Here is a 6,037-nt window from a genome sequence, read left to right on the forward strand (position 1 = left end):
GGGGAAATACACTTTGTCCATGGTAAACAGTATCAGGGACAAGGAGTAAAGAATGATGGGCAAACAATATCATCTATCACAACTTGTTAGATGTCAGGCCTCTCATGAAGTTCTGAAGAGACACAGAAAGATAAAATGGAGTCTTGGCCTCTGAGAAGCACAGGTTGGCACAAAAGACAAAGATACAAGGAGGTACTAGAAATGAGATGCAGGACGAATGAGCAGCAGGAACATGCAGGTGGGAATGGTCCTGATCGCTGAGATGTCTACTATCTCACACTGTGCAGCCAAGGTCCTTGGAACTGGGCCCAGGCTGCAGTTCTGGAAGCCAGGCCTGTGTGTGGAAGCAGCTGAGCGGGCACACAGCTACAGGGCATGGAGCAAAGGGAAGTTGAGTCTGTGCCTGGGCGGAGGCAAGTTTGTTCCAGAAAGTCCAGAGTACCTAGTCCAAAGCAGAAAATAGCTAAGAGGGAGAATTGGCTTTTTTATCAAAGGGCTGCCACAGAAAACAAGAAACATGAGCATGGCATTAGGGAAGTGAAGCCTGTGGGTAATTTGTGGTGGCAAGGGGTTGGAGGCGGAAAGACTGTTTGATGGGGTGCTTACTGTATTGAGCTTCAGGCAGCAAAGGTATTACGAAAGCCGTCAAGTTGGAGGACCGGAAAAGGAAAGTGGATCTGGGCAGCCTTCCCAGAGGAGCAAGTATTCCACCTGGGGCATAGCTGGTGAGTAGGAGTTTGTTAGCAGATGGAAGCTAGATGACAGGAAGGGGAGCGTTAGGAGCTTGGGTGACAATTCCAGGGGCACTGAGACTCCTCTCTTTTCCAGTAAGTTCCTGCAGTTGCTATCTTTGCCCCAGTCCACTCCTCATCCTCACCCCCAAGTTCCAGGCTGCCATGATGCCCACAGCTGTGTTTGTGTTTCCAGGTCACTGAGGTTGCATTGCCTCTGAGGTTCAAGGATTTTTTCCTCCTCAAGTAATTACTACTGAAATTATGTTTGATCTCAGAATGATTACAAAACTCTGAGGCTCCCAAACAGTATCACTTAGACTGAGTTTTCTGGGGACTGGTGTCCAGAACTGACATCCCCAGTACTAGGTTCAAACACAGGATCTGCCAGAACTCCCCCCTCTTCAGCTATCCTTCATAGGTGAGTGAGGGAAGAGCCCTGCCTCCACTAAGCCAAGTTCTAGCCATCATCTATTATCAGAGAAACACAGTAAATCCCCTAAGATGGCACGAATAAACACTCTAAAGTCTTGAAGTCATCCTTCCAGGAATCTAGAGGCTCACATGAAAATTCTACTTCTGGGAGTCTGCCATGACATCCTCAATCTCCTGAGCTGAGTGAGTGAATGAGGCCAGGAAGACTTCAACTTCATAAAGAAAGGCATTTGAGATGGAACGAAAAGCTAGCTCAAAGGCACAAAGAGGTAAACACTCTGTTGGTGTCAGCAGTGTCTGCTCAATTAGACATGGCTGAGCCAGGTTAAGCAGGGTGGGTTGAGAAGTTAAGTCAGGGTGAGGAGTGGAGAATGAGCCTGCATGGGAGGGAGGAGCTGGTAGCTGGTGGGGGCGAGGCTTTATGTAGGCAGCAGAGACCATAAAAGCTGTTCAAAAGGGGAAGTGGCTCTTTGCAAACTTTATCACATTTCCTCTGAAAAGTCCCATTGAAGTCGGAGGAGACTGGAGAGAGATTCGAGAGAACCCTGATTAGGGCCATGGTGTCGGAAAGCTTGGAAAGAGAACATTTGAGAACCTTTAGTCTTTTCAGCATGAGTTGCAAAGTCAGCTTCCTACAAGGATGGGACAGGGATGTAAGGGAATGATCAGGCTGGGTTTTCTTCTTTTTTTCATTCCAGAATGGCATCCTAGGCTTTGCTGTGCTCTGTGGGAAAATGCTTTGCATAGTAATGACATAAGAGTCTCCAATTCCACTCCAAGATATATGTTCACTCCCATTTTCCTTTAAAGACACATCCCTTTCTTTTCTGCACCTTTGATAGAGACATGGGTATGGGAAATATTTCATTCTCCTCTTAATAGCAACATACCAGACCCACAAAATGAAAAGAAATGATTTATGGCAACTGATAGCTGGCCTCACTGGAAGAGAGTTATAGGGAGCACTGTGGTTGTGGAAAGCTAAGTGGGGATGTCCAGACCCAAAAGGGAGCTATCCTCTTCTCAGCTTCAGTGGGTGAGATCAAATTTTCTAATTTTGAAGAAGAAATGGAAAAAAGTTTTAGTATAAAATCTTTCGATTTTTAAACATTGGCTACCAATCTGCATTTTTTGCCATGCTGCAGAGGCCAGACATAGACTGTGGGACCCTTGATTTGTACCTGCTCCCCAGATCTTTACTGGGGATAGTGCCCTTAGATGTGAGATTGTCAACTTTTTCCAACAGCGACACCTTGAAGACAGTCATGGTCCAGAAATGGCAGGGCTGTATCAGGGGGCTGGGGAGTTGAGGTGAGCTTGGGGGTAGAGATGGTGGCCCTCTGAGAAATAAAGGGGAAAAAGATTTGTGGTTTTGGTTCCAGCCATTCCAGTTCTGTGGGGCTACTCCCATAAGGCAAAGCTCCCTGTTCCCCTTGTCTAATACACTGAAATCCAGATGGGTCAAGAGGCCCCAAGGCCCAGCCAGAATCCACTGGAGCTAGGGGTAGGGGGGCAGGCAGTCAAGTGGGCTGTATTAGTTTCCTGGGGCTCTGTAAGAAAGTATCACAAACTGGATGGCTTAGAACAAGAGATTCATGCTCTCACAATTTGGGAGACCAGAAATTCAAAATCCAAGTGCCGTCAGGGCCATGCTCTCTCTGAAGACTCTAGGGAAGGATCCTTCCTTACGTCTTCCAGCTTCTGGTAATTGCTGGCAACCCATGGCACTCCTTGGCTTATAGACACATCACTCCAACCTCTGCTTCCATCTTCACTTGATGATCTTCCCTTTGTGTGTGTCTGTGTCCAAACTTCTCTCTTCTTATGAGGACATCCGTCATTGTATTTAGGGTCTACTTCATCTTAACTTGATTACATCTACAAAGACCCTATTGCAGGAGACCAGGTCCCCAGATGGCCTTGACTGACCTAACTCTTCTCCACCCCGCAGCTTATAGTTCCCAGAATATTGGAGAATATGCCAAGAATGCAATATCTTCTGATAAGAAGGCACTGTCTGGAACAGCCTGGCCTCTGTCCTCAGTTCTTCTAGAACAGAAATGTCCTGTAGTGCTTATTCTCAGCAATTCCAGTGACACTGAGGGTATAAAACCCAGGGCTGAGTGCTTTTGGGGCCCCTCAGCTGCAGTGTGACATGGGGCACATGCAGAAGAGACTCCATCCACCTTAAGCAGCTTTCTTGAGCCTTGGGGAACTGGCTCACCATGGGTCCTAGGCTTCTCTTTGCTTTTGCTGCCTATTACTCTGTGAGTAATAAATCTGCTTTGCTTGACTTGTGTGAGTGTTCTGACTCACTAAATTTATGCCAGTGGGGAAGGGCCGTTGCATCCATTTCCAAACAAGACCACATTTTGAGGTTCTGGGTGAACATGAATTTGGGCGGGGGAGCGGCATTATTCAACCCAGCACATCAGCCATCTTGAATTCCTGACTCCTTCATCAGGCGAGTATTCAGGATGGCTGGGCCGCAGTCCCATCAGGCCATGCTGAGGCCCACTTCCATGTCTCAGTCAGGTGTGTGCCACTGGTGGCCTGGAAGGACAAGCAGAAGCCCAAGGCCCTTTAGGGGTTGACAGCGCTGTGGGCAGGCCCAGTCTCTCAGAAGAGGGCTGAGGTCGGAGGCTGGCTGGGACTCACATGGGAAAGCTGATGCTGGAGGGAGTGGGCATTCCTTGCCCCAGTGCTGAGCAGGGACATCATCACTTAGCCCTGAAGCTCCTGTGGCTTGAGTCCCAGCTGCAGGTCCTTGCTGGCTTAAGAGCTCTGTCCTGACAAAATAAAAACAACTCTTAGGTAGCTCTTGCTACATGGCAAGAGCCCCCGGAGAACTGCTGTGGCTTGCAAATGAATCTCTGGGAAGAGGAGGGGGAACAAGGAGATACCTTGCATGCTGAAGCTCTGATTATTCTATGGCAACTTTTCAGACACTGAGAGAGCCTGTGTCTTGGATGTCTTCTCCTTTCCCACCTAGCTTTGGGCCTGCTTATATATCCTGGCCTTCCACGTTTTCAACCTTTAGGGGAACACTTTTCTGCCCTCTTACTCTTGTATTCTCCCTAACAATAACTTTGTGGCCACCCCTTGCTTATGGGCCCCTGTGGTGGCCCAAATTGGAGGATCTCTGGTCCCTATAGGCAGAAGGAGCTATGTCTGTTTAGGAAACGCAGCAGAGAACCTGAAGGGCACATGAACTTCCTTTGGAAGTTCAGAGTCCCAGGAACATAGGTTGTGGGATTCCTGAGTTGGAGAAGACATTAACTGTCACCAAATTAACTTTCTTGGAGCTTTGAGTCTCCTCTCCATGGCTGCTCCTCAGGGTCATCCCATGCCTGAAAAAACTGCAGAGACAGGGCTTTTGCTACCCCCAAGGCAGCCCAATTCATTTTTAGGCAACTCTAATCTTTATCAAATTCGTCCTGATGCTGAGTCAGAATCTGCCTCCCTGGGCACTTCACCCCTTAATCCTGGTTTATCCACTGGGGCCTGGAGCACAGGTCTAATTCATCAAATCATAAGCTATCAGAGCTGGAGGCCACCAAGGGCAACCCCTCATCTTAAGTTCCCTTTCTTTCTCCAGATGCCGCTTCCAGATGACCAGCCTTGGCCAGAATTATCTGCAGTTTGTATTTGTCTGCTTCTTTCCTGGATTTTAAGAGTATTTTATTTTTGTTTTCTTGCTAGACTTGGGTACCCTTTCTGACAAACCAGGTTGGCCTTCTCAGTCTATGAAGAAAAGGAGGGTGGCAAAAGTGCCCTGCACAGGTATGACAAATGGAAGACCAGTGGCTACACTCACGAGCCCAAAGACCAGAGTGGGCAGGAGGCAGACAGGCCTGTCTCCCCACCAACCTGAGGTCTGCAGAGGACCTAAGGCTGCAGGCAGCTGTTCTCTCTGACTAGCACCCCCCCATCCTCAATATAAAAGCACACCCATCATAGTATTTATAGAACTAGTAAATAAAGAATAAAATAGCAAGTGAAAGTAGATTTTGATTGCCTACGTGTTGGTAAAACCCAGCTGGAATAATTTGATTCATGCATGGAAAAATGCCTCCAAAGCAGGGCCTTTTTTTAGTGTGCCGAAACTGAAGCCCTCCAGCCGCAGATAGAAATTTCTGCTCCTATAGTTTGGCTCTAAGACTAAGAATTAAAATCTAAAATGAGATTCCAAGAGAACTAATTATTTGATCCCTCAAAATATACCAACTATCCGTTTTCCAATCTTGCAGACAAAGCTGCTGAATGAAGGAAGAGATGATAACGCCCTCTTTGGCACCCAGCTCTTTCTGGGAGGTACATTCTCACCCAGTTGGAAGGGAATGAAGACTATCTCATCTGTCAGACCTCTGGACATAGCCCCGTGGCACAAAGAGATGTGTCTTTAGGCAAAATTAGGCAGCTTGTGAATTTGATTTCTGTTCCTAGTATAAAGGGGCTGTGACTAATTTTATATTCTGAAAGTGGTTTTGAGGAATGAAAAATCTATTCTTCCCACCCCCAACCACCCACTCCCTCCAATAAGGGTTTCCTTTTCCCAAGACGCCAGATTGCTTTGCAGACAATGCCACTCACTTATTATAGAAGGTTCTAGGAGAAGTTGGCATAGAGCATACTTCTGTTCCTGGGAATTCTCTGGCTTAATGGACACTGGACTTATCAGTGGCCCATGGCTGTCGACAGCTGCTGCTTTTCTTGTCTGTGATGCCCCCTCAAATGCACAAACACACACACAGGAAACCCTAATATGGTGACCTTAAGAGCTAGTTTAAAAAATTCCTTTGTTTTAGAAATTGTGTGGGCTGGTAGAAAGATGAAGTGAAGTTTTCACAATTAAGAACTGTGCTTTGGAG

At 47.2% G+C, this 6,037-nt stretch overlaps 1 long non-coding RNA gene across 1 annotated transcript; it reads left to right on the forward strand.

The window, feature by feature from the left end:
• The first annotated feature begins 462 nt into the window (after nucleotides 1–462).
• LOC108288154 lies at nucleotides 463–5,637 on the forward strand. The gene is made up of 3 exons (XR_001818623.2): nucleotides 463–725; nucleotides 4,869–4,949; nucleotides 5,417–5,637. It is a non-coding gene; the product is annotated as an uncharacterized LOC108288154 (long non-coding RNA).
• Nucleotides 5,638–6,037: the final 400 nt, after the last annotated feature.

Source organism: Cebus imitator, unplaced genomic scaffold, assembly GCF_001604975.1.
Source record: "Cebus imitator isolate Cc_AM_T3 unplaced genomic scaffold, Cebus_imitator-1.0 Scaffold366, whole genome shotgun sequence".
NCBI lineage: Eukaryota > Metazoa > Chordata > Mammalia > Primates > Cebidae > Cebus > Cebus imitator.